Source organism: Hylobates moloch, unplaced genomic scaffold (genome assembly GCF_009828535.3).
Source record: "Hylobates moloch isolate HMO894 unplaced genomic scaffold, HMol_V3 SCAFFOLD_14, whole genome shotgun sequence".
Taxonomy (NCBI): domain Eukaryota; kingdom Metazoa; phylum Chordata; class Mammalia; order Primates; family Hylobatidae; genus Hylobates; species Hylobates moloch.
This window is the reverse complement of record NW_026652289.1, coordinates 96,183,021-96,210,473: the sequence shown is the minus strand read 5'-3', so window position 1 is coordinate 96,210,473 and position 27,453 is coordinate 96,183,021. Positions and strand designations below refer to the sequence as shown.

At 44.9% G+C, this 27,453-nt stretch overlaps 1 protein-coding gene across 5 annotated transcripts in view; it reads right to left on the bottom strand.

Annotated features, from left to right (window-relative positions):
* Positions 1 to 27,453, bottom strand: part of MAPK6 (mitogen-activated protein kinase 6) — a 60,323-nt gene that overhangs the window by 22,739 nt on the left and 10,131 nt on the right. Inside the window, exon 1 of one of the 5 annotated variants that reach the window (XM_032174170.2) lies at positions 24,457 to 24,605. The exons of 1 other annotated variant lie outside the window; for it this stretch is intronic. The gene's annotated coding sequence lies outside the window, so the exon portion shown is untranslated. Of the gene's footprint in view, positions 1 to 9,049; positions 9,120 to 23,837; positions 24,124 to 24,456; positions 24,606 to 27,453 lie in introns of those variants that run through there. 3 more of the 5 variants (XM_032174168.2, XM_032174169.2, XM_058427539.1) reach the window with 3 other exon arrangements.

The window sequence follows — 27,453 nt, the reverse complement described above, 5'->3', positions numbered from 1 at the left end:
AGGTACCTGTAATCCCAGCTACTCAGGAGGCTGAGGCAGGAGAATCGCTTGGACCTGGGAGGTGGAGGTTGCAGTGAGGTGAGATCACGCCACTGCACTCCAGCCTGGGCAACAGAGCAAAACTCTGTCTCAAAAAAAATAAAAATAAAAACAAAACAAAAATAATTTTTGTATTGGTAAAAAAAGTTTCAGATTTTTAAAAAGGGCTTTAATACTGCATGTCTCCCTCCCACCAAGTTTTTTCTGTTTGTACACATCTTGATTCTTCCTGCTCGCTCCCCACTAAATACCCTAGGGAAACCAGTTTGTTTTTTGAGACAGGGTATTGCTCTGTCACCCAGGCTGGAGTGTAGTGGCGTGATCACCACTCACTGCAACCTCTGCATTCTGGGCTCAAGCGATCCTCCCACCTCATCCCCTCAGCTCCCCACGTAGCTGGGACTACAGGCAGGAGTCACCACACCCGGCTGATTTTTGTATTTTTTGAAGAGACGGGGTTTCACTATGTTTCCCAGGCTGGTCAAGAAAACCAGTATTTCTCAAAGGCTCCACTATTTCCAAAATTTTACATCTGTAGTCTCTAGCTGAAATAGAATGCTTGTTCACGCCTACCTTCTTGCCTTAACGTAGACAATTCCTTAAAGCTCGGTCATGTTTTACATTTCTGATAAATGTACACTGTAAAGTCAGTTCTATAGACAAATGAAATGAGAACAGTAAGATCTCCAAGTTCTCTCTCAAACTTCTAGTTCACTAGCAATCTAGTCAAGCACAAATAATGCTTTGTCAAAAATTACACCACTGTTATCTGACAGAATAGCACTGTAGTAGGAGTTGTAGCCAGATTAGGAAAGCCATGAAAATGAGAGATCCTTACTCAAGACCCCCATCCACATCTGCCCCCCTTAAATCTTACTGAGACCAAGCCTCACAAACTAGAAACCTCAAGGATGCGAGTGCCTTTTCAGAATTCTCAGTGACTGGTCAGCACTTAACGAGGTAAGAGTGGGTAAAAAGTGATACTAGGGAAGGTAGGAGCTTTGCCTACACTGAGAACTGCAGACTCATCACTATGTGCTCAGATGATGAAGACTATACATTCTAACAAGAGAAGGTAGTATTTATAAACCAAACTGTAATTCCACTAGACAATGAGGATTATACCAGTTAAACATCTGGGGGAAATAAAGATTTACAATGGTAGTGCTTGTTCAGTGATTCTGCCTCGCTGCTCTGTGAGTAGTAGTCTTCAGGATCCTTCACTATCCATTAGACCAAATGCTGCTGGAACGCCTTTTCAGCCAGGATCTTGGAAAGCAGACCCACCTTAATTAGTAAATTGCGAGTAATGCTGTACCTCTCTATCATACAGTGGATCCAATAAGTGTTTCCAATTCAGTCACGTTCCACTATTTGGTAAGTATTTGATAAGTATTTGTGTCAGTCAATCTCTTGGCGATGGGAATAAAATGGTGAGTAAAGACAGACTTGGGCTCTGCCCTCATGGAGTTTATCATGTGAGTAGAGACAAACAATTTTTTTAAAAAGAAAAGTAAACAAAGAAATGAAGAAAGGACAAGTGGTACCAAGGAATGCTACAAGATACTACTGAGAGTCTGCACACTGGGGGTCTGACCTAATTAAGTCAAGATGTGTGTGCCTGGTAGCCATAAAAAAGGCAGAGGCCTCTCATGCTCTCCTAGTGACCTTAGAAAGAAAACTTATCACCTTAACTCTTAGGGCAGTTATATTCCAAATTCTGATCTCTCCAACCTCCAACTTTCACATCAATCATGGAGCTCCTTGGCCTGACTAAAGCATACATAAAACTCAGTTGGACCAGCAGATGGTCACTGCATCCTCTATGCACATCAGTGTACTATTAATTGCCATTATCTCCACCATTTTTCATGCTTAATTTCATAAAGGCAAAGTTTAGGCCAGGCGCGGGGGCTCACGCCTGTAATTCCAGCACTTTGGGAGGCCGAGGCAGGCGGATCACCTGAGGTCCAGAGTTCGAGACCAGCCTGATCAACATGGAGAAACCCCATCTCTACTAAAAATACAAAATTAGCTGGGCATGGTGGCGCATGCCTGTAATCCCAGCTACTCTGGAGGCCTGAGGCAGGAGAATGGCTTGAACCCAGGAGGCGGAGGTTGCTGTGAGCCGAGATCGCGCCATCGCACTCTAGCCTGGGTGACAAGAGCGAAACTCCATCGCAAAAAAAAAACCAAAAAACAAAAACAAAAAAACAAAAAAACAAAGTTTAAAGCTTAGACCCAGGAAAAAACTGGGGCTCCATATTCTTTTTACATGTTCTACACACTTCAACAAGGAAGCAAAAAGGAAGGTAACATAAAGGGACCCTTTCCAGCATCTTTCCAATTTCTCTGCTTCCAAATAAATGTTACCCATTCCTACCAACCATTGCTGCTTCTGGGTTGTTTGAGGAGTGATCATTAAGTTTAATTAGCTGGTTTGATATTGTTTTGTTTTTAAAAATTTGATGAATAAAATGAAGTAAAGAGAATAATTTATAAGAATAAAGATGGCTCTTTGCTTTTTATTTGGCTTTCTTTCAGTGATCTACCATGCCATGGAATTAAAAGCTCTCTATAATGCAGGCTGGATACCAGCTTCCTAAGTTTATAGGGCAGTTCCCTGAAACTGCATTAGCCACAACTGTCTGCTCAAGCACTGCTCTCTTTGCTACATTACCTCCTGCTCCCTGTCACCTGGTCTACCCCCACACCAAGAGTAATGCTGGTACTGGGAGTCAAGCCTAAGTGTATAAAGCAATGAAATGCAAACAAAAGAAGTAACTTTACTTTGTCCTATCTCGCCAGAATTTTCTTTTTTTCTTATCAAGGAGCAACTTGGCCTACCTATGTCAAAAAGGAAGTCTAGATGTGCAAAGAAAGTTTGAAGTAAGGGCCATAAACATAAAGGTTACTTTTTCTGGTTTTCTCCTCAAACTTCTGCTCTGCTGCTTCTCAGGATAAATGCTGACATGGGTCATCTGGCCTGTTCACATTCACTGACAGCACAGCACTTCCCCCATCTCCTCTCCACAAAAGCTCTTACTTATTTTGCTCTTCTCCATACTCAAGTGAGTAATTTGAGTTAACAGGAACCTAGCCAGCCTCACATCTCCTCAGCCAAAACCCAGTTGCTTTTGGACAGAAGCGAAAGGTTGAGCTTTTCTTACATTCACCTAGGGCTATCTCCTATCCCTGGCACAGACAAATGTAGCTGTAGCAAATTCACCCTTCCCTGAGATCATGTCTCAAGCTTTCATCAAAGCTACTAAGTTTTTCGGGCAGAGAAGGCCAAGTGCCACAGCTTAGCTGCTTGCTCACTGCATTCTTGACAAAGCCCTTGCTCCTAATGTATGGTGGGTGGCCGTAAGAGTTATCAGGGACCCTTTCAGGATTTGGACATCAAGGAGGCTGGGAGTATAAACTATTAACAGCAAATAATCTTAGGAACCTGGGAAAAGACACAGGACCTTAAATCTAAAATGCCAAAGTCTGAAAGGCTTTGGGTAGTATCAGTAACTATGCTTATCTACAGAGACAAACTTTCAAAGTCAGAGAAGACAGTAACAAAGTATCCAATTTAAAGACAAAACAGGCTGGGCGTGATGGCTCACACTTGTAATCCTAGCACTTTGGAAGTCCAAGGTGGGCAGAACACCTGAGGCCAGGAGTTGGAGACCAGCCTGGCCAACATGGTAAAACTCTTCTCTACTAACAATACAAAAACTAGCCAGGTGTGGTGGCTCACATCTGTAATCCCAGCTACTCAGGAGGCTGAGGTTGGAGAATCGCTTGAACCTGGGAGGCGGAGGCTGCAGTGAGCTGAGATCGTACCACTGCCCTCCAGCTTGGGCAACAGAGTGAGACCCTGTCACACACACACAAAAAAAGACAAAACACTCACCTACTACTACCAATTTGTGTTCTTAAATTGTTTAAGCCCTTGCCTACATGCATTTTAACATTAGGGGCTTTCATTTGCCTTTGACCATTTAAAAAGCCATTGTAAAGCACATGCCATTATGTTTATTTTGTTCCTTATCTCTAGTTGTTATTTTCCAGTATGGATGACTTACAGTAAATCTGTAACCAGATTACAACTAGTAATTCTAGTTACAGCCAGGCGCGGTGGCTCACGCCTATAATTCCAGCACTTTGGGAGGCCAAGGCAGGGGCGGATCACCTGGGACCAGCCTGACCAACATGGTCAAACCCCATCTCTACTAAAAATACAAAAATTAGCTTGGCATGGTGGTGCACTGCTGGAATCCCAGCTACTCAGGAGCTGAGGCAGGAGAATCGCTTGAACCTGGGAGGTGGAGGTTGCAGTGAGCCAAGGTCGTGCCACTGCACTTCAGCCTGAGGGACAGAGGGAGACTCCATCTCCTAGTTACAGATTTACTGTAATCCATTCATATTAGAAATTCAAAAATTCATAGACCAGATAAACTAGTAATAACATCCCTACAGACTCTCCCAATTCTAAGTCTATGATTTACAAGTCTTATATTTCTTTAGTTTTATTCTCAAGCCCTGTGGTGGTATGCTCAGAATGGGAGAAATGTTACTCAAATTGCTGTATACTAAACAAATATCCCTTCTACAAATTTATGGCTGGAAATTTTTAAATAATTATAATAACCTTTGATCCCATTTCTTATCTTCCTCCCCGCAGGAGGCTTTATTCTAAGATTCCTAACCTAACGAACATTCAAGAAATATTGGAGCAAATATAGGACAGGAGACATGTGCACAGCCTCTTTCTTCAAGCACCTTTGGACACCTGAGGATTCTAACCAGATGAAAATATAAATTTTCATAGCAGTCAGGATAATAGATGGCCCCCAAAAATCTAAGTCTTGCTCATGCCACAAGTTCAACGTAGCTGTCAGCCAAGCTGTTAAAGTACCCACCATCTCTACTAATTACATGCAACGTAGCAGAGAAAAGTAAGACTATCTCACTGGCAAAAAAGCTTCCATCCAAAAATGACACCATTCACTTCTCACATTTTACTGACTAAAGTAGGTCACATGGTCATACGTATACCCAAGGGAGTGGGTAAATGCAATCCCAACATGGGCCCAGAAGCAGAATGAACCAAGATGTTTTTAAAACATCTTTTAAACAGACTAAACAGATTCAACTCTCCCATCCATCCATTACGTTTCCTTCAACATTTTACTGAATGGCTTACCATGTGTCAGGCATTGTTTTAGGCATTAAGGTATAGCAGAGGTCAATTTTTGTTTGTTTGTTTTTTCAATCTTGAGCTCATAGGAACACATTATTACTCCTGGAGCACAGGGGCATGTGGCGGATTCCTCCCTATCTAACATTTCACTTTTCTTTCTCCTCTTTCTAATAACATTTTCACTCCCTTTTCTTTTGCCATCCTTCCCCGATCTAATCTAATCTGATTCTTCAGAACCTCTACTCTTCATTTTCCAGGGCACCATTCCCCTCCTTTTCTCTGTGGCTTTGTCTATTATAAAAGGTTTGGGACTAAGTAGCTTTGGGGACATTTCCTAAGCATAGTACCTGGTAATTAGTAGGTACCCTAAAATATGTACTGAATGTATCAATGTAAATAGCACATTCTACGTGAGTAGAAAGCTTTGGAGAAGGGAAGTCCTATCCTCGAATTTTTCAGAATCTGATCACATTCTGATCTACCACTAGAAAACATCAGTGAAGATTCCCAGATATGGTATTCTCCTTTCCAGGCATTCCACCAGGACCCTCACTCTATGCGAATGCACAGGTCTGCCAACAACATGAAGAAGGCAGCTGGTTTCAACCCACTCAGAATGAAGAAATAAAACACTTCAGCTTTGTTACAGCTCTCATCTTATTTTGTTGGGGTGATGGGGAGGGACTGTGCCACTGAAATAGCATCCTATATAATCAGTCAAGCAGGACTCTTAAAAAGTCCTATCAGGCCATGTAATACCAAAGAAGGTATAATGAAGATATGCAAGACCTTGACACTATTCTTCAGTCCATCCTAGCAGGGTTTAGCACCACAGCTTTTCAGACTACAGATCAAACGTGATTGCTGTTGTTTTTGAGCTAACTCTGGTGAGGGTCTGAAGGTCACATTATGCGAGGCCATATAAAACATCTCTGGACTCTCACACAGAGAGAACCATATACTTACTTGGAGATTCCCTTTCTCTGAGACAGGGTCTCGCTCTGTTGCCTGGGCTGTAGTGCAGTGGCATGATCAAAGCTCACTGTAGCCTCAAACAATTCTCCCACTAAGCCTCCTGAGTAGCTGGGACTATAGGCACACACCACATTCAACTTTTTTTTTTTGTAGAAATGGGGTCTCACTATGTTACCCAGGCTGGTCTTGAACTCCAGGCCTCAAGTGATCCTCCCACCCAAGTCTTCCAAAGTACTGGAATTACAGATCAGCACTGCATCTGGCCAAGTCCCTAATTTTTAAAAACAATTCAGAATGGCATATAATTTTTTTGGAATATCCTTCCTCTTTTCTCATTTTCTCCAAACTGAAGAAGGCTTACAAGATTTGGCTGCCCTGCCTATGGAGTAGCCATTCTTTTATTCCTTTACTTTCTTAATAAACCTGCTTTCACAAAAAAAGGGGAGGGGAGGGGAGAGAAAGGGAGGGAAGGAAAGGAAAGAAAAAGGAAGGAAGGAAAGAAAGGAAGAAAAAAAGAAAGAAAGCTTGCATTTTAAAAACAAAATTTTAAGTTTGTTTCCTCTCAGGCCCATACGAGAATTTGGCCCTACTGAAAGAGTCCAGTCTGATTTCACTAGGCCTGTGCCATGCTTTGAATGTGTCCCCCAAAGTTCATGGGTGGGAAGCTTAGTCCTCAATGCAAGTGTTAGGAGGTGGGGCCTAATAAATGGTGATTATTAATCACTAGTAAGAAGCAGATGGGTTAATGTCATTAATGTGGGAGTGGGCCTATTATAATAGCAAGTTTGGCTCTCTCTCTTTCTCTTCCACCATGGGTTGATGCAGAAAGGAGACCCTCACCAGATGCCAGCACCATGGTATCAGACTGCCAAGCCTCCAGAACTGTAGGAAATAAATTTCTCTTCTTTATAAACTACCCAGTCTCAGGTGTTGTTTTAGCAACACGAAACCAAGAGGGACAGCTTATATTAAAAGAAAGAAACCGTAAGTTTAAAGATCTGGGGTCTACTCCAGGATCTGTGGCTACATCAGCTGTGTAGTCAAAGAATTTCTCATTTTTATGTCTCAGTTCCTCATCAGGAAAACAAAGTGGCTAAACTACAGGATTTCTTCTTTTTTAAGAGACAAGGTCTTGCCCTGTCACCCAGGCAGAGCCAGGCAGTAGTTAGGAGTACAGGCGCACACCACCCCACCTGGCTTAAACTACATGATTTCTACGGTCTCTTCCAGCTCTCAAATTTCATAATTCTAACAAAAGGCTCAGGATTTCCACTTCTGACTAGAATGCTCAAAGTTGCAAGATATCAAGCCTCACTCTACAAACTGCAACAAGGTGGATAAGCTACAAAAATCATAGTGTAAGGGAAAAAAAAATCTGAGAGCTAAGCATGTAAAGAAATCTAAATAATGAATAAGCTAAATCAGAGAAAAAGTCAAACCCTTCAGAAGGGAAGAGACCATGGCTATTCTCACACCTGGTGAAGTGGCAGAACCAGGAATCCACTGACAGGATTAAGGAGAAACCAGCCAAATAATGAACTTAATTTTAATGGTTGCGTGTGGACTCAGATAAAATATTAGAGAATCTGGAGGAGGCCCAACTACAAGCCCTAACTGCCAACTCTTCCCTATGGGTTTTCTTTTTCTTTTTCTTCTTTTTTTTAAGATGGTGTCTCACTCTGTCACCCAGGCTGGAGTGCAGTGGTGTGACCTCGGCTCTCTGCAACCTCCGCTTCCTGGGTTCAAGCGATTCTTCTGCCTCAGCCTCCCAAGTAGCTGGGACTACAGGCATGTACCACCACGCCCAGCTAATTTTTGTATTTTTAGTTTCACCATATTGGCCAGGCTGGTCTCAAACTCCTGACCTCACAAGATCCACCCGCCTCGGCCTCCCAAAGCGGTGGGATTACAGGCGTGAGCCACTGCCCGGCCCCCTGTGGGTTTTCAATGTGTGCAAGTCTGAGGGCAAGGCAGAAACGTGGAGAGAATCCCATGAAGAAAAGAGCCTCTACCATGTTCAAGGCAGCGGCCGTCTCTGTAGAAGGGGATCAAGACAGGAAGCATGGAATAAACACCTCTGAGGCATTCTGAGTCTTCAAAGAATGTAAGACAGATATGCCTCCTAAGGCTGAGTCAAAGAATTACGGCAAAACCAAGAGATAAGGAAAATCTTGGATGAGACCAGAGAGCAAAGAGAATTTCCCAGCAGTCCAAAGAACCAGAATCTAGACTGAAAAGCAGAGCTCAAAGGTTCAGTGAAGCAGAACTATATGAAGAGGTAACAAGGCCAGGCGCAGTGGCTCATGCCTGCAATTCCAGCACTTTGGGAGGCTGAGGCCAGCAAGCAGATCACTTGCGTCTGGGAGTTCGAGACCAGCCTGGGCAACATGGTGAAACCCCATCTCTAAAAAATATACATAGAAATTAGCCAGGCATGGTGATGCATGCCTATAGTCCCAGCTACTCAGAGGACTGAGGCAGAAGGATCGCTTGAGCCTGGGAGGCACAGATTGCAGTGAGCTGAGATCAAGCCATTGCACTCCAGCCTGCGCAACAGAGTAGGATCCTGTCTCAAAAAAAAAAAAAAAAAAAAAAAAAGATAATGGACAAAAACTTTAAGACAGCCACCCACAGATCTACAAGTTTGATGAAACCCAAGCAGGATAAATACAAAAAAACCATACCTGGGCCGGGTGCAGTAGATCACGCCTATAATCCCAGACTTTGGGAGGCCAAGGCAGGCAGATCATGAGATCAGGAGTTCAAGACCAGCCTCACCAACATGGTGAAACCCCATTTCTACTAAAAACACAAACATTAGCCAGGCGTGGTGGTGCGCACCTGTAGTCCCACGTACTTGGGAGGCTGAGGCAGGAGAATCACTTGAAGCCGGGAGGAGGAGGTTGTAGTTAGCTGAGATCACACCACTGCACTCCAGCCTGGGCAACAGAGGAAGATTCTGTCTCAATAAACAAACAAACAAACAAAAATACCTACACACAGAGTGAAACCGTTGAAAACAGAAAAGTGAAGGAAGGAAGAGAAAGAAGAACTCTTCCCCAAGGCACAGTGGCTCATGCCTGTAATCCTAGCACTTTGGGGGGCCGAGGCAGGCAGATAGCCTGAGCTCAAGAGTTCGAGACCAGCCTGGGCAACATGGTGAAACCCCGTCTCTACAAAAAATACAAAAATGAGCCAGGCATGGTGGCATGCGCCTGTCCCAGCTACTTGGAGGGTTGAGGTGGGAGGACTGCTTGAACCCGGGAGGCAGAGGTTACCGTGAGCCGAGATTAGCCATCGCGCTCCAGTCTGGGTAACAGAGCAAAACTGTCTCAAAAAAAAAAAAAAAAGAAAGACAAAAAAGAATGATTCTTAAAAGCAACCAGGAGTCTGGGCACAGTGGCTCATGCCTGTAATCCCAGCACTCTGGGAGGCTGAGGCGGGTGGATCACCTGAGGTCAGGAGTTTGAGACCAGCCTGGTGAACATGGTGAAACCCTGTCTCTACTAAAAATACAAAATTAGTTGGGCGTGGTGGTGCATGCCTGTAATCCCAGCTACTCAGGAGGCTGAGGCGGGAGAACTGCTTGAACCCGGGAGGCAGAGGCTGCAGTGAGCCAAGATCACATCACTGTACTCTAGCCTGGGCAACAAGAGCGAAACTCCATTTCCAAAAAAAAAAAAAGCAACCAGGAAAAAAAAAAACAAACAAAAAAGCAACCAGGGACAAGAGAGAAAGTATATACTGGAGAAGAATAATAAGAATGATACCTGATTTATCACTAGAAACAATGAAAATCAGAAGACAATAGAATATGTTTTAAGTACCAAAAGAAAAAAAAAACTATCAACCCAAAAAGAAAATAAGGAAAAAATAAAATAAAAAACAAAGCCTAACAACCCAGATGTATTAGTCACACTTCTCCACAGGGACAGAAATAATAAGTTATATGTATATATGAAAAGGAGCTTATTAGGGAGAACCGGCTCACACAATAACAAGGCGAAGAAGTCCCACGTCAGGCTGTCTGCAAGCTGGGGAAGAAATAAGCCAGTAGTGGCTCAATCTGAGTCCAAAAGTCTGAAAAGCAGGGAGGCTAACAGTGCAGCCTTCAATCTGTGGCTGAAGGCTGGAGAACCCCCGACAAACCACTGGTCTAAGTCAAGGGTCCAAAGCCCAAAGAATCTGGAGTCTGATGTTCAAGGGCAGAAGGAAGCATCCAGCACGGGTGAAAAATGAAAGCCAAAAGACTCAGCAAGCCAGCTTATCCCATCTTCTTCCACCTGCTTTGTTTTAGCCTTGGTGGCAGCCAATTGGATGGTGCCCACGCACACTGATGAGGGTGGGTCTTCCTCTCCCAGTCCACTGACTCAAAGGTCAATCTCCTCTGGCAACACCCTGACAGACACACCCCAAAACAATACTTTACCAGCTATCTAGGCATCCTTCAATCCAATCAAGTTGACACCTAATATTAACCATCACACCAGAATTCTCTATCTAAGAGAAATAACCTTCAAAAGACCTTTTCAAAGAAAAGACAAAAGTAGAAAGATGCCAGGTGCCGTGGCTTATGCCTGTAATCCCAGCTACTTCTCAGGAAGTGAGGTGGGATAATCACTTGAGTTCAAGACCAGCCTGACCAACATAGTGAGACCCTGTCTCCATTAAAAAAAGGAGGCCGGGCACGGTGGCTCACGCCTGTAACCCCAGCACTTTGGGAGGCTGAAGCAGGCAGATCACCCGAAGTCAGGAGTTTCAGACCAGCCTGACCAACATGGAGAAACCCCTGTCTCTACTAAAAATACAGAATTAGCTGGGTGTGGTGGCGCATGCCTGTAATCCCAGCTGCTAGGGAGGCTCAGGCAGGAGAATCACTTAAACGTGGGAGGCGGAGGTTGCAGTGAGCCGAGATTGTGCCATTGCACTCCAGCCTGGGCAACAAGAGCAAAAGTCTGTGTCAAAAAAACAAAAAAAGAAAAAAAGTATTAAAAAAAACTGGATAGAATCTGTCTCCAGCAGACTTTCACTTCAAGAAATGCTAAAAGGCTTTTAGGATGAAAGAAAAACACACCTAATGTAACTAACCCCAGATCTACAGAGAGGAATAAAAAACTCAGAAAGGGTAGATATCTCGAAAATATAAAAAGCCTATTAAAAATATGTATCCACGGCCAGGCACAGTGGCTTACACCTGTAATCCCAGCACTTTGGGAGACCAAGGCGGGCAGATCACCTGAGGTTGGGAGTTCAAGACCAGCCTGGCCAAAATGGAGAATCCCCATCTCTATTAAAAATACAAAATTAGCCGAGCATGGTGGCACAAGACTGTAATCCCAGCTATTCGGGAGGCTGAGGCAGGAGAATCGCTTAAACCAGGGAGTCGGAGGTTGCAGTGAGCCAAGATTGCACCACTGCACTCCAGCCTGGCGACAGAGCAAGACTCCATTTCAAAAAAAAAAAAATTAAAAATTAAAAATTATTGGGCTGGGCACGGTGGCTCACGCCTGTAATCCCAGCACTTTGGGAGGCCAAGGCAGGCGGATCATGAGGTCAGGATATCGAGACCATCCTGGCTAACATGGTGAAACCCATCTCTACTAAAAATACAAAAAAAATTAGCCAGACGTGGTGGCGGGTGCTGCAGGAGAATGGCGTGAACCCGGGAGGCGGAGCTTGCAGTGAGCCGAGATCATGCCACTGCACTCCAGGCTGGGCGACAGAGCAAGACTCCGTCTCAAAAAAAAAAAAAAAAAATTATTTGTTCATATTATAAACAAAGTCATAGCACTGAACATGAAAATAAAATGTTGAAATTTTTATTTTATTTATCTTGAGGCAGGATCTCACTCGCCCAGGCTGAAGTGCAATGGCATGAACATGACTCATTGCAACCTCCACCTCCAGTGCTCAAGGAGGGTGGACCACCTCAGCCTTCTGAGTAGCTATGACCACCGTGCAAGGTGCCACACCCGGCTCAATTTTTTATTATCTTGGTAGAGACAAGGTTTCCCTATGTTGCCTACGCTAGTCTTGAACTCCTGGGCTCGAGCGATCCTCCCACCTTGGCCTCCCAAAGTGCTGGGATTACAGGCTTGAGCCACCACGTCTAGTCAACATTTCTTAATATTTGAATTTTAAAAGAATATAAGCAAGGTTTTATTGAGACTATATTATGTGTGAAGCATTGTGTTGGACATACACCCATACACTAAATCCTCCCAATAAGCAAAATAGGCAAAATATAATCTTTATTTTAGAGAACTTAAAAAATACACTCAAGATCACACATGAATGAGAGAGCCAGGATTTGAACCAGGTTTGTAAACCAAATTCCATTATCTCTCACTGTAACTTTTTTTTTATTGACAAGTATAGTATACACATCTCCCTTCACTCCCCAACCTTTTGAGTACAGTATATTTCCTACAGACAAAGACCTTCTTCTGGCCGGGGGCAGTGGGCTCATACCTGTAGTCCCGGCACATTGGGAGGACAAGGTGGGCGGATCACTTGACGTCAGGAGTTTGAGACCAGCCTGGCCAACAGGGGAAAACCCTGTCTCTCTACTAAAAATACAAAAATTAAGGCCAGGCGTAGTGGCTCACATCTGTAATCCCAGCACTTTGGGAGGCCAAGGCGGGTGGACCCTTTGAGGTCAAGAATTCAAGACCAGCCTGACCAACATGGTGAAACCCTGTCTCTACTAAAATGACAAAAAAATGAGCCAGGCATGGTGGCACATGCCTGTAATCCCAGCCACTTAGGAGGCTGAGGCACGAGAATTGCTTGAACCCAGGAAGCAGAGACTGCAGTCAGCCAAGATCACGCCACTGCATTCCAGCCTGGGTAAGAGTGAGAGCCTGTCTCAAAAAAAAAACCAAAAAAACAAAAATTAGCTGGGCATGGTGGCGCACGCCTGTGGTCCCAGCTACTTGGGAGGCTGAGGCAGGAGAATCCCTTGAACCTGGGAAGCGCAGCTTGCAGTGAGCCGAGATTGCACCACTGTGCTCCTTCATCCTGGGCAACAGAGTGAGACTCTGTCTCAAAAAAAAAAAAAAAGCCTTCTGCATAACTAAAATACAACCATCAAAATCAGGAAATTAACGCTGGTATAGTACTACCATCTAATAATCAGACCCCATTTAAGTTTCTGCAATTATCTCAATCATGTACTTGGGAGGTAAAGGACCCAGTCCAGAATCACGTTACACTGGGTACAATGCAATTATTATGTAGTTTTTCCCTTGTGAGATTTAAAGGAATCAAATATTTTATACAGTCCACAAAAATTTACTGAGCACTTAGCATGTGCCAGACACTGTTTGACGATACATTAGAGAATAAGATAGACAAGGTTCTTCTGCTTCCAAAGAGCTTGCATTCTAGTAAGGAAAGACCAACAAACAAGTTAGCTAATTAACAAATTCAGATTTGGCCTAGTAGCAGGGAAATGGCCCTCTGAGGAGCTGAAACCTGAATAAGAAGCTATCAGCATTGCTACGAGTTGGGAGAAGGGCATTCCTAACAGAGGAAACAACAAATTGAACAACTTAAGGCGGGACAAAACTTGGCATTATGGAACAAAAGAAATGCCAGCGTAGCCACAGCATCTACAGCAAAGGGCACAGGAAAGAAGGTAGCAATGAGGAAGGAAGGAACACATGAGGCAGGATTCTGAATCTCATAACTAAGACCAAAGAAAAACTATGAAATCATTTTAAGCAGGCAATCTACATTATTTCATTTACATTTTTGAAAGAAGATTCTTGTTACTGGGAGAAGAATGTCTGAAGAAGGTAGCTGAGTAAAAGCAAAAACCAGTTAAGAGCTATTTCAGTAAGCCAGGTGACATAATGGTGTCTGAGACTGAGATGGTAGAAATAAAGATGTTAAAACAGATCATTGAATAAACAGATTTAAGTGATATTTTGGAGACCAAAAGAACTGGATGATGGATTAGCTATGGGGATAAGGGAAAAACAGGATTCAAGGATAAATCCTAGGTGCCAGTTACGGAAGAGGGGAAGACTGGAAGAATATTATGGAAGAGAGTTCTATTTTGGACATGTTAGGTATATTTAGACAACTGCCTACTAGGTTACTAAGTGGTAATGTCTAGCAAGGCAGTTGGATAATATGTCTGGAGCTCAGGCAAGAAGTCTAAACCAGAAACATAAATATGAGAATTATTCACATACAGATGGCATTTAAAACAATGAGTTGAATGAGACCATCTAGGGGAAGAATTTAGAAAAAGAGGGTGAAAAAAAAACCCAGGAGTTTTATCCTGTCTTAGGTATGCCAATACTTAGAGACAGGTACAGAGAAGCCTGTTTAATAATTAAAAAAAAAAAAAAAAAAGTGGGGTGCAGTGGCTTATGCCTGTAATCCCAGCAGTTTGGGAGGCCAAGGTCAGTGGATCACCTGAGGTCAGGAGTTCCAAGACCAGCCTGACCAACAATGGTGAAATCCCATCTCTACTAAAAATACAAAAATTAGCCAGGCGTGGTGGTGTGCGCCTGTAATCCCAGCTACTGGGGAGGCTGAGGCAGGAGAATCACTTGAACCCAGTAGGTGGAGGTTGCAGTGAGCCGAGATTGCGCCACTGCACTCCAGCCTGGACGACAGTGAGACTCCGTCTCAGGAAAAAAAAAAAAAAGTATACAGTATAACAAGGTGTAAAGTAGAAGGAAAACAAGAACATATGTCTCATAAAATGAGAAGTAGATGAATAGGCCAAAAACAGTGGTCAACTACATTGAATGCTCCTACAAGAGCCTGTAAGACTAATTTAGTAAATAGAAACCACTGGCAACCTTGACTAGAGTAGTTTTAGTGGTAAGAATGGAGGCCAATCTGTAGTAGGCTGAGAAGCAAAGGGAAGTGGAGAGAGCACAAAAAGACAACTTTTGAAAACCGGCAGAGAAATGAGGCTGTAGCTAGAGAATAATGTGGAACGGGGAGAGGGCTTATAAACAAGGAAGCCGCACTTAGTGCTGTCCAATAGTGCTGTCTGCAATGATAGGGATGTTCTGTATCTGCACTGTCCAATAGAGTAGCCATTAGCACCATATATGGCTACTGAACAACTGAAATATGACTAGCATCACTGAAGAGCTAAATTTTTTTAATTTTTCTTTTAACAGCCACACATTTCATTGCAGAAAGCACTATCGATTAGTAGCCACCATACTGGACAGTACAGCTCTAAAGCACATCTGTATATTAATAAAAATGATCCAGAAAAGGAAAAACTCATGGTGTAGGCAAGAACGAGGTAAGTCCTTAGAAGTCAACAGGCTGGCAGGGTGCGATGGCTCACTCCTGTAATCCCAGCACTTTGGGAGGCCAAGGTGGATGAATCACTTGAGGTCAGTAGTTCAAGACCAGCCTGGCCAACAAAGAGACGAATCCTTGTCTCTATTAAAAATACAAAAATTGCCGGGCGCGGTGGCTCACACCTGTAATCCCAGCACTTTGGGAGGCCGAGGCGGGCGGATCACAAGGTCAGGACTTCAAGACCAGCCTGGCTAACATGGTGAAACCCCATCTCTACTAAAAATACAAAAAATTAGCCGAGCATGGTGGCGGGCGCCTGTAGTCCCAGCTACTCGGGAAGCTGAGGCAGGAGAATGGCGTGAACCCGGGAGGCAGAGCTTGCAGTGAGCCGAGATCGCGCCACTGCACTCCAGCCTGGGCGACAGAGCGAGACTCTGTCTCAAAAAAAAAAAAAAAAAAAAAATTAGCCGGGCTTGGTGGTGGGCACCTGTAGTCCCAACTACTCAAGAGGCTGAGGCAGAAGAATCACTTGAACCTGGGACGCAGAGGCTGCAGCGAGCCAAGATCGTGCCACTGCACTTCAACCTGGCCAACAGAGTGAGACTCCATCTCAAAAAAAAAAAAAAAAAAACCAGTAAATAAATAAATAAATAAAGAGAAATCAACAGGCTGAGCAGAGTGGCTCATGCCTGTAATCCCAGCACTTTTTGAGGCCGAGTCAGGATGATTGCTTTAGCCCAGCCTGGGCAACATAGGGAGACCCCGCCTACACACACACACACACACACAAAAACATTTACGATTAAAAAAAAAGTCAAGAGAAGAAATCCAGAGCACAAGTGGCAAAATCTACATGGGATACAACATGAATGAAGCAAGGCATGAAATTACAGTAACTGGTAGAGATGAAGACTCAGAATATGTATTAAGCCTGATTGGAATCTTAAGCATAAAACTCAATTACAGAGGGCTATAAAATCCAAGCAGGAGGGGGAGGGTAGGTAACTCACATCTACTAAGGACCTATTATGTGACAGGCATTTTCTTTTTTTTTTTTTTTTTTTTTTTTTTTTGAGAGGGAGTCTCGCTCTGTCACCCAGGCTGGAGTACAGTGGCACGATCTCGGCTCACTGCAAGCTCCGCCTGCTAGGTTCAAGCAATTCCCCTGCCTCAGCCTCCCGAGTAGCTGGGACTAAAGGCATCCGCTACCATGGCCAGTTTTTTCGTATTTTTAGTACAGATGGGGTTTCACCATGCTGGCCAGGCTGGTCTTGAACTCCTGACCTTGTGATCCGCCTGACTCGGCCTCCCAAAGTCCTGGGATTACAGGCATTAGCCACCGCGCCCGGCCGCGACAGGCATTTTCTTTTTTCTTTTCTCAAGACAGTCTTGCTCTGTCGCCCAGGCTGGAGTGCAATGGCGCGATCTTGGCTCGCTGCAACCTCCGCCTCCTGGGTTCAAGCGATTCTCCTGCCTTGGTCTTCGGAGTAGCTGGGAGTACAGGTGTGCACCACCATACTCAGCTAATTTCTTGTATTTTTAGTAAAGACGAGTTTTCACCATGTTGGCCAGGCTAGTCTACAACTCCTGACTTTGTGATCTGCCTGCCTGGGCCTCCCAAAGTGCTGGGATTACAGGCGTGAGCCACCGCGCCCAGCCATGACAGGCATTTTCTAAATGACAAATTATTTCTCTCATCTCTAACTACAGTCTTGTAAATGTCATTTTACAAACAAGAGCACTGACGCTCTTTACACACAGTAAATGCCGAGATTTGGACATAGGCCTGTGACTATAGGGTTAGAATCTTCCCACTGTATAAAGTGGAAGGTTAAGGCCGGGTACGGTGGCTCACACCTGTAATCCCTGCACTGTGGGAGGCCGAGACGGGTGGATCACTTGAGGTCAGGAGTTCGGGACCAGCCTGGCCAACATGGTTAAAACCCCACCTCTACTAAAAACACAAAATTAGCTGGGCGTGGTGGCACATGCCTGTAATCCCAGCTACTTGGGAGGCTGAGGCAGGAGAATCACTTGAACCCGGGAGGCAGAGGTTGCAATGAGCGAAGATCACGCCATTACACTCCAACCTGAGCAATAAGAGCAAAACTCCGCCTCAAAACAACACCACCACCAACAACAAAACAAAAAAAGGTAGGAGGTTAAGAACCACTGTTTCTGTACCTGGAATTAACATCAACAGCAGATCAATCTGGAAGTTATCAACAAGTGCCAACAAGCCTAGAGGGACTAGGCCAGAGGCAAAAACTATCCTGTCAATGCTTTCTACAGGATAACTAAGGAAAACTTAATAGCCACTTTTTAAAAATTCAAGTGAAAATACCTATTAAGATGGAAAGAAACGGACTTTCTTACAACTTAGATTATCTACTTTATTGAACACAGATGTATCAATTAGAAAATCAGCACTGTTTTGTAATACATACTAAAATAACATCTGGGCATATTAGAAAAACTAAGTCAACATATCCTCTCTCCAATTTGTACAGCTTAGATTTCAGAGTGGGCAAAGATCATCTAGATCTGTGCTGTCCATGTAACCACCAGCTACGTCCAACTATTTTTCTTTTTTTTTGAGACATAGTCTCGCTCCGTCACCCAGACTGGAGTGCAGTGGCGCTCACTGCAAGTTCCGCCTCCTGGGTTCACGCCATTCTCCTGCCTCAGCCTCCCAAGCAGCTGGGACTACAGGCGCCCGCCACCTCACCCGGCTAATTTTTTGTAGTTTTAGTAAAGACAGGGTTTCACCGTTTTAGCTAGGATGGTCTTGATCTCCTGATCTCGTGATCCATCCGCCTCGGCCTCCCACAGTGCTGGGATTACAGGCATGAGCCACCGCACCCGGCCCCAACTATTTAAAGGAATTAAAATTAAATAAAAAATTCAATTCCTCAAGTGCACTACTTGCTCGTCAAGTACTCAACAGTCACACATGGCCAACGGCTACCTCACAGAACACTTCCATCATCATAGAAAGTTCAACTGGGCAGTGATTAGCTTCTAAATTTTCCATTTGACTTTCTTCAGAAGGGCCAGTGGAAAGAGCAACTCAGAAGACTAACGAGCTGAGCAAGCATGTATGCATCATTGTAATTTTTACTTATTTACGTATTTTTTGAGACAGGGTCTCTTGCTGTTGCCCAGGCTGGAATGCTGTGGTGCGATCACGGCTCACTGCAGCCTCAACCTCCTGGGCTCAAGCAATCCTCTCATCTCAGCCTCTTAAGTAGCTGGGACTACAGGTGTGCACCACCACAACCGGCTAATTTTATTTTATTTTGTAGAGACGGGGGTCTCACTATGTTGCCCAGGTGTATGCATCGTTTAGCCGTGCTTCTCAAACTGAATGCGCACTGAATGACTTGAAAATCTTGTTAAAATGTAGGTTCTTCCCAGCATGTTAGGAGGCCAGGAGTTTGAGACGAGCATGGGCAACACAGCGAGACTCCAATTCTAAAAAAAAAAAAAAAAAAAAAAAAAAATAGCAGTGTATGATGGCACATGCCTGTAGTCCCAGCTACTGAGGTGAGAGGATTGAGTCCAGGAGTTCCAGGTGGCAGTGCGTTAGGATCACACCACTACACTCCAATCCAAACTGCGCAACAGGGCAAGATTGTGCCTCTTATTTACAAAAAAAGAAGGCCGGGCGCAGTGGCTCACGCATGTAATCCCAACACTTTGGGAGGCCGAGGCGGGCGGATCACGAGGTCAGGAGATCGAGACCATCCTGGCTAACACGGTGAAACCCCGTCTCTACTAAAAATACAAAAAATTAGCCAGGCGCGGTGGCAGCGGCTGCAGCCCCAGCTACTCCAGAGGCTGAGGCAGGAGAATGGCGTGAACCCCGGAGGCGGAGCTTGCAGTGAGCCGAGATCGCGCCACTGCACTCCAGCCTGGGTGACAGAGCGAGACTCCGTCTCCAAAAAAAAAAAAAGGAAAAGAAAAAGCAGATTCTAAGATTCTAATTCAGTAGGACTGTAGCACTGAGATGAAGTCAAGATTCTAACTTCTATCAAGTTCCCAGGTGATGCTAATACTGTTGGTCCAGAAATCACACTTTTATTACCAAGGTCTTAGATCTATCTCTCCAGGCCTTGGTTTCCTCAGCTGTCAAATGATGTACATGAATGAAGCAAGATAATGCCCACGACCCCTCCAAAACACTAATATTTTAAAGTTTTATGATTGTACAGAATTAAATGCATATAGATTTGCACTTTCTGCAGAGGCAGACTTTTCTGAGGTAAATGCTAGGATTCTAAAAAATAAGTTTTATGATACCTTTTTTTTCTGTGAAAAAAATACCAAATTTAACGAAAATCAATGGGAAATTTTATTTGCTACATAAACATTCAATCTCTGAACAATTTTTTAGAAATGGACTTGGAAGACTGACATGTATAAAAGACAAAAAGCTTTTAGAACTCTATCAGCTGGGCGCGGTGGCTCATGCCTGTAATCCCAGGATTTTGGGAGGCCCAGGCAGGTGGATCACAAGGTCAAGAGATGAGACCATCCTGGCCAACATAATGAAACCCTGTCTCTACTAAAAAAATATACAAAAACTAGCTGGGCATGGTGGTGCGCACCTGTAGTCCCAGCTACTCGGGAGGCTGAGGCTGAAGAATCACTTGAACCTGGGAGGCAGAGGTTGCAGTGAGCCGAGATGGCTCCAGCCTGGCAAAAGAGCGAGACACCGTCTCAAAAAACAAACAAACAAACAAACAAAAAAACTCTATTAGAGAGCCCACACAGTATTTTCCAAATACGCAGTTCATGGAGGTGAAAAAACCAATCAATGCTGGACTCGGCCTACATCACTGTCACCTTAAAAGCATCAGCTTCACATGAAAGCAACCCCTGGAAAATGCCATTAACTACAGTAACACTGGGAGTTTTTGTGAAGTCTCAGTCAAGCCTCTCAGCAATAAAAATGAGCAAAATTCCCACACCACAGGCAGGTTGTAGTGTAATGTAACAGCCCACAAAACAGGCTGAAGGAACTAATGGAGGCAGCCAACAATGCTACACAGAATTTACTTCTGAAGCATCTTCTTTCCATTTTAACAGGAGACCTAGAGTAACACAAGGTTCAAATGGTTCAAAAGTAACAAGGAACTGGATAGCAGTGGTGAGAAGGCTCAGCATTTCATAAAGCAGTACCTTGGAGACAGGAAGCAGGCTAAGATATCCAGTTTTTTTTGTTGTTGTTTTTCGTGGTTTTTTTTTTTTTTTTTGAGACGGAGTCTCGCTCTGCTGCCCAGGCTGGAGTGCAGTGGCACAATCTTGGCTCACTGCAACCTCTCCCTCCCGGGTTCAAGTGATTCTCCTGCCTCAGCCTCCTGAGTAGCTGGGATTACAGGCGCGTGCCACCACACCCAGCTAATTTTTGTATTTTATTAGAGACGGGGTTTCACCACGTTGGCCAGGATGGTCTTGAATTCCTGACCTCGTGATCCGCCTCCTCAGCCTCCCAAAGTGCTGGGATTACAAGCGTTAGCCACTGCCCTCGGCCTCAATTTGTTTTTAAACTCTGAATTATGCACTACAGCTAATTACCTATATTTGAAAACAATGCTGAAAATACGTTAAACCTCTAAGTTATGTGATGCTCTGAAAATTTTCAATACTTTTATATTTGTATTTTTATGTTTCCTTTAGTAGGAAATGTTTTTTTAAGTTTGAATTAAACTTTGTAAAAAAAAAAAACCTCTAGGTATAAATCATGCAATACTCTTCCAAAATAGTTCCAAAAATTTAATTCACATCAACAACACATTTTATGGGCCAGGAGCAGGGGCTCACACCTGTAATCCCAACACTTTGGAAGGCTGAGGCAGGCAGATTGCTTGAGTCCAGGAGTTCAAGAACAGCCTGGGTAATATTGTGAAAATTCATCTCTACAAAAAATACGAAAAACTAGCCAGGCATGGTCGCACACAGCTGTAGTCCCAGCTACTCAGGAGGCTGAGGCAGGAAGATCACCTGAGCCCGGGAAGTAGAGGTTGCAGTGAACAGCGATCGCACCACTGCACTCCAGCCAGGGTGACAGAGCAAGACCCTGTCTCACAAAAACAACAACAACAAACACTTTACTGTCCACAAACTCCTCAAATCCCTTTGGAAAAATAAACAGTATACACAGAAAAACTAGCGGATGGGGTGGGAAATTTTTTTTCTTTTATTTTAAAAATTGAGACAGGGTCTCGTTATGTTGCCCAGACTGGTCTTGAACTCTTGGCCTCAAGCGATCCTTCCACCTCAGGCTCCCAAAGTGCCGGGATTACAGGTGTGAGCCAATGCACCCAGCCCCACTCTTAAACTGCCATTCTCAATCTTCTTCCCCCTCTCAATCTTATTTTAAGCCACCTTGCAAAACGTTGGCTCTTTTAAAATCAGTCAGAAGATTAATCTTATTACCAAGTTTCGACTTAGAACTGTATACATTCAGCTTATCTTACTTATCTTAAAAAAAAAAGCCATGAAAAATAGTGCCTAATACCTATTTCAAATCGTCTTTATTAAAAAAGGAAAATTCACATAAATCACAAAGCACAATATATAATCATGTTTTAATAATTCTATGAGTGAAACTTTCATATTCAGAGCCATATCTGATTAAATATTAAATATAAAGATAACTTTCACATAACCAATAAAAACATAAGGTCAATTTCTACCGACACCATAAAAGTACTATCTGTCCTTTATAAATAACCTATAACAAATCTCTCTCAGCCGTAGCCAAAAACCTGCTGGTATCAAACATTTAATTTCAGCACCTGACCAGCAATTGGTTTTACCTTTCCTCTCAGCAAATGTTACACAATTCCACCTGTAGAGTATATGATCTCCTTTTAAAATGCAATTTAAGAAGCCATTACTTTTTTAGAGAAACTGCTGTTCCTCTTCAGAAAAAATGAGAGAGGATTTCAATGTGGACAGGAACATTTTAGCCTATCATTTAGAAAAAAATACCGTGTATTTAAAAAAAAAAAAAAAAGCCACGTAGCAGTCCGTGGGCAGCGTGAGTCATCATCCAACTCAAAACTTGAAGCAGCACTTATAAGCTTCCTCCTACCCGACCCCATCCCCTTCAGCAAAGTACCCTGAGTCAGCAAACCTTACTATTTTGTCAGTTATGATTCTCACGATGCTTTAAATGAATTTATGTAAAGCACTGCAACAGTTTTAGTGCTAACGTTTGTCTTTAGAATGTGTGCATTTTTTTATTACAAAATTAACTGACTTCAAATCACTCTTCTCTGGATTTTTTAATCACAGAAAGTAGCCAACGATTACTTCTAATCCTCTTTTGCAAATAACTGAATTCCAAAATATCCTCATACACGAAGTTTTTTCTAAAATATTCTCCATTTTCCAGTGTTTTCTCCTCAACAGTAATACCTAGGTGATCAAATATGTTCTGCTCAAATCTGGCATATTTTCTAGATTAACTGCAATTACTGAATTCAGGACATCAATGAATAATTTTACAAGCTTAACAAGGCAATTCTTAATAAATGATGTAACACATGTGAAAAGACTTTACAATCCCTGGCACATAAACACTTCATAAACATGTTTGAACAACTACTATCTAAAGACAAAGTTTCTTTCACCCAATTCAAAATTATTTTTTAAACATTAAAATCTGATATTTCTATGAAGTAATTCCTGATTTCAAGGCCAGGCCCTGTTTGGACCCTACATTCTTCTGGTCAGATCATTCTTTCCATCTCAGTTTTCCAGCGTTAAAGACAGAAGACATGTCCAACTGGAACTGTAAGAGACAGGCTAGAAGAATCAGCCATCAGAAAATTACTCTGAAGCTGCTTGCTCTTCATTGTACGGCGTGTTAATTTTTCCCCTTGACAAATCATCTGTATCCGTTAAAAAAAAAAAAGTCATTACTGAGACTGCATTTTTAGCAATGAACACGAATTCTGCCGTTAATACAAGGAGGCTTCTAATTCCAATTCACCAGTCCCTTTCACTGGACCTTTTCCAATGAACAAGCAAAAGAAAAAACGGCAAAGGAATCGAGAAGCTCCCGCTGCACAGAGATCCCCCTAACATCTAAACCGGTCGGGTCCTACACTCGCCAAGAAACAAAAGGATGCCAAAACACCTTTACTTTTCGACACAACTCACAAAGCGGACTAAAATGCACAGCAAAGTGACAAGGCCCTTTTTGGTGAACCGACAAAACAAGCTTTCATTTGGGCACTTTTACAGACCACCACTTAAGGTCCCGAAAGAAACTAAGGAAAGACTGTAGGGCAGAGGGAGGAAATTAGGAATTTCGTCTCCGAGTTTTCAGTACCTCATTCATGGCTAGAATCAAAACTTGGGCGGACTTCAGGGCTCTGAGACGAGCCGGGTGAGCGCTGCGCGCTACGCCACTGGAGACTTTGCCCGGCCGGAGTCAGCTGAGGCCGAGTCACCGGGTGGGATGGGGGAGGAGACGCGGGAGCATTTCGAAAGGCAGCGTGCCAGGAAGGCGAGACTCCACGCCACCTCATGTTCCCCGGGCCGCCGCCCCTCGCTCGCCCGCCCTCCGGTCCGGCTGGGTTTCGAACCTGCGGACCCAGGCGCAGGCGACTGGGCGGCAGCCGGCGTGCGGGGCCAGGGAGCGGGCGCGGCCCGGCAGGGCGACCGGCGAGGGGCGTGCCGGGTGGGAGGGGCGCGTTGGCCGCCTCCCCGGCCCCACGCGGGGACCCCGGCCCGCCGCCCGCCGGCCCGCGCGGGGACGCGCCGGCCAGGCCCGAGCGGGCGTGCAGGCGGGCGAGCAGGGGGCGGGTGGCGGACCGAACAAAAGCGCCTTTGTTGAGCGGCAGCCGCCGGAGGGTCACACACAATGGAGGAGGGAGCCGGCTCTGCCGCCGCCGGGCCCGCCGCGGCGCCCTCCCGAGCCGCCCAGCCGGCGCACCCCGCACACGTACACACACACACTCACGGGACTTCTCCGACTCATCGAGAGAGTGCGGGGCCCGCGGACAGCCCCCAGTGTCGGCTCAGGTCTCCGGCTGTGCTGGCGGCAGCGGCGTCTCCGAGGCTCTCGCTTTGCCGCAATCGCCGCCATGTAACCCCGACCCGCGAGAGAGGGCGAGGAAGAGGGGGCGGGGCCTCGAGGTGCCACGCCCCCTCACGTCACAGGCTCACTCCACGGGTTCTCCCGCCCCCGCCCTGCCCAGCGCGCCCGCACGCGCCGGAATTTCCAGCGCCCGTGACTGGGCTGCCCGCGCCGCGGAGGCGGTGGGAAAGGCACGCGGCTCGTCCGGCGTCTCCTGGGGGCTTTGCCTGCGGGCGGGCAGGGAGGAAGACAGCTGGGGCCGTCTGCTCCACTACCTGCCCTGGCATTAAGGGAACAAAGTGACCAAACCCAGTGCCAGTGTTTACTAAGCACCTACTACGTGCAAGGCACTGGGCAATCCGAGAGAATGAGGCCTCAGTCTCCAGGAAGGCTGGACCTTAAGATGGATTGGCTGGAAGGCGACAGCCCGAGCACAAGGCAGACGCGTTAGAGGCCAAGTACTAAGGTCATTCATTCTGCCAGAGTATGGAGGAAGGCTTTTAGGAGTGGTCGCCACGGTGGCCTTTCAGCTGGATCCCGGAGGAGCGGGTATAACCAGGAGGTGGGGAGGGTGTTTCTGCCGAGGGAACAGAGTGAGCAAAGACTGAGAAGCCAGAGTACCTGGCTTGTTGCAGGAACTGGGATAGGACAATTTGAATTTGGGAAGGGATGCACTGTGAAACGTAGAAAGGTGGATGGGTACCTTCTTGGGCCCACTTCTTGGCTAAAAGCAAACTTACATTAGTTCTGGCTTATTGAGTCCAAGGAGCCTTTTCAGTGTTTATGTGAAATTTAAGTATTTATGAAATTAGAAACGCAGGTCAGCATATTTTTTCAATGACTTCATCACCATCTCGATGAGAACCAGACATACAATAGCCCCTTTAGCCGTTATTATGGGCATCTTCAAGAATGAGGCAAAGACCACTTCAAAAAGATCACAGAGGGCCAGGCGTGGTGGTTCACGCCTGTAATCCTAGCACTTTGGGAGGCCGAGACGAGCAGATTACCTGAGGCCAGGAGTTCGAGACCAGCATGGCCAACATGGTGAAAGCCCCGTCTCCACTAAAAATACAAAAAGTAGCCGGGTGTGGTGGCTCGCACCTGTAATCCCAGCTACTCGGGAGGCTGAGGCAAGAGAATAGCTTGAACCCCGCGGGGGGTTGCAGTGAGCCGAGATCGTGCCAGGACACTCCAGCCTGGGCGAAAGAGCGAAACTCCGTCTCAAAAAAAAAAAAAAAAAGATCACAGACTAACGAAGTTAAGTGGTTGGGGTGAGCTTGAATGCTTTGTGTTTTTTAATATTTAAAACAATGTCAGCTGAGTACCAGGTGTGAAGAAGAGGTAATGAGTGAATAAAACCAAGAGAAAGGGGAGACTTGTTCCAACTGCAGAATTTCCAACTTCTGCAACAAGAGCTCTTACCTTCAGCCCCACTGCCCCTGCTCTAGGCTCTCCTCTGATCCTCAGGACATTTTTCCTCTCACTCTTTGAGAACTCGTTTACCTTCCTCTTCCATCAATGTTTGATCACCCAGAGAAGGTGGGAGAATAAATACCAAGCACTGTGCCTTCCCTCAAGGAGCGTTTAACCCAGTGTCACTGCTGACTTCCGGTAAATAGGGTGTGGATAATGCAAAGTTGGCTTACAATAGTAAGGGAGACCACTAAATTGACAGAATCTCTGTAGCATTTCAAAAGGGTGTCAGGCCTCTGAGCCCAAGCTAAGCCATCATATCCCCAGTGACCTGCACATATACATCCAGATGACCTGAGCAACTGCAGATCCACAAAAAAAGTGAAAATAGCCTTAACTGATGACATTCCACCATTGTGATTTATTTCTGCCCCAACTGATCAATGTACTTTGTAATCTCCCCCACCCTTAGGAAGGTTCTTTATAATCTCCCCCATCCTTAAGAAGATTCTTTGTAATTCTCCCCACCCTTGAGAATGTACTTTGTGAGATCCGCCCCCTGCTCCCAAAACATTGCTCTTAGCTCCACCACCTATCCCAAAACCTGTAAGAACTAATGATAATCCCACCATCTTTTGCTGACTCCTTTTTTGGACTCAGCCCGCCTGCACCCAGGTGAAATAAACAGCCTTGTTTTTCACACAAAGCCTGTTTGGTGGTCTCTTCACACGGACATGTGAGACAAAGGGGAGGTCAAGGATGGAATAATTACAAGATTTGGGGGAGTCTGGTTTTGTTTGTTTTTTGGTTTTGTGTGGTTTTTTTTTTTTTTGAGACAGAGCCTCGGTCTGTCCCCAGGCTGGAGTGCAGTGGCGCAATCTCGGCTCACTGCAACCTCTGCTCAAGCGATTCCCCTGCCTCAGCCTCCCGAGTAGCTGGGACTACAGGCGCGCGCCAGGACGCCCAGCTAATTTTTGTATTTTTAGTAGAGACGAGGTTTTACCATGTTGACCAGGATGGTCTCGATCTCCTGACCTGGTGATCCACCAGCCTCACCCGCCAAAAGTGCTGGGATTACAGGCGTGAGCCACCACACCCGGCCCAGGGACCTGGTTTAAGACTGGTTTTTCAGTGAGGGGTCCTGTTTGGGTTTGGGACAAATTTGTGATATAATAGTTTAAGATGGGTGGGCAGAGGAGGGGGAGAGTTTTGAAGAGAGCCTAAAGGGATAAATAGTTGTTAAACTCAGGAGAGCAGAGGGCTGTTTACCCTGACAAAGGCAAATTCTGTGAGTAACTTAATGAAATAAATGGATTTTAGGAAGTTCCTGAAACCACAATCAAGTTATTTGCAACTCCACCTTTTTAGGCAAGAGTCTCTTGGAATTCAAGTTATATTTATTGCAGATAGTTGAATTGTAAAGTCATGTCAAGGTAGTTGGTTTTAGTTT